This window comes from Anneissia japonica, unplaced genomic scaffold (assembly GCF_011630105.1).
Source record: "Anneissia japonica isolate Jap-2015-1 unplaced genomic scaffold, ASM1163010v1 scaffold199_len4679917_cov187, whole genome shotgun sequence".
Taxonomy (NCBI): domain Eukaryota; kingdom Metazoa; phylum Echinodermata; class Crinoidea; order Comatulida; family Comatulidae; genus Anneissia; species Anneissia japonica.
In genome coordinates this window covers 249,209-250,190 of record NW_022686322.1, presented here as the reverse complement: position 1 = coordinate 250,190, position 982 = coordinate 249,209, and positions in this window count along the sequence as shown.

The following is a 982-nucleotide window of genomic DNA, read 5'->3' as shown; positions in this document are numbered from 1 at the left end:
ATTTGGGGACTAAATTTGCGACTATCACAGAGATCTAATTAATCTGTAATGTACCAATAAAACTTAATTGTCTTTGATCTATTAACTTACGAGTCTCAGCGGTTGCTGAGTGGAGGGTACTGTAGTCACCAATCAGCAAGAAACAACAACTGAATAAAGGGCAGATGAGCTCCTCGGAATCAACAGCTAAATTTTGTTCCAAATTTCTTGTTTAACTGCATATATCAGAACCGGATCTTTACACCTTGAGTTCGACACTCGGTGCTATGAATCCTTTGGAAATAGCGTGGTATAAATGATTTATTCTCCCGTTCATAGGATGTGTTACAGCGGGAACCAGTCAAGTTTCCACTTACCAGCCCACCCCCTTTACAAAGTCACCTCTTATCAAAGTTGTGATTTAGGTTGGTTTAGTCGGTACAGCTAGGCTATTTTATTGATAGTACTAAAAATATTTTCCAGATCTCATTCATTCGAAGCCGCACTACGTACAATAGTGCAATACCTCGCCTGTCGACTGACATGTGCATATACGGTGAAGGTTTATTTAAATTTTGCTATATCTAAAAAAAATGTGGTTTACTGAAAAGAAATATATTCCATCGAGTATTGATATGCTAAATTCCTTCCAAATGACAACAAAATTATTTATTAATTACTGTTTATATATTCTTTGCAGTCTAAATTGTTTACTACCATCCTGTATAATTTAATAATTTTTTTTTTGTCTAATACTGATGAAAGGAGAACAAAAATCAATAAAAACTAATGTTTTGACCAATCAGTGCAAAAAACGACCACGTCAAGCAGAGAGGCATGAGAATAAAATAATCGTTTGGGTACTGGTTTTTTGTTCTAAATACTTCTTTGTTTTGCGTTTTCAAGTTAAGGGTTTCAATCCCTCGCTGTTCACTTTCGCTTGTGTCCTATAGCAAGGTGCTATATAAATACCAAGTAACAAATAACAAAATAACAAATAGAG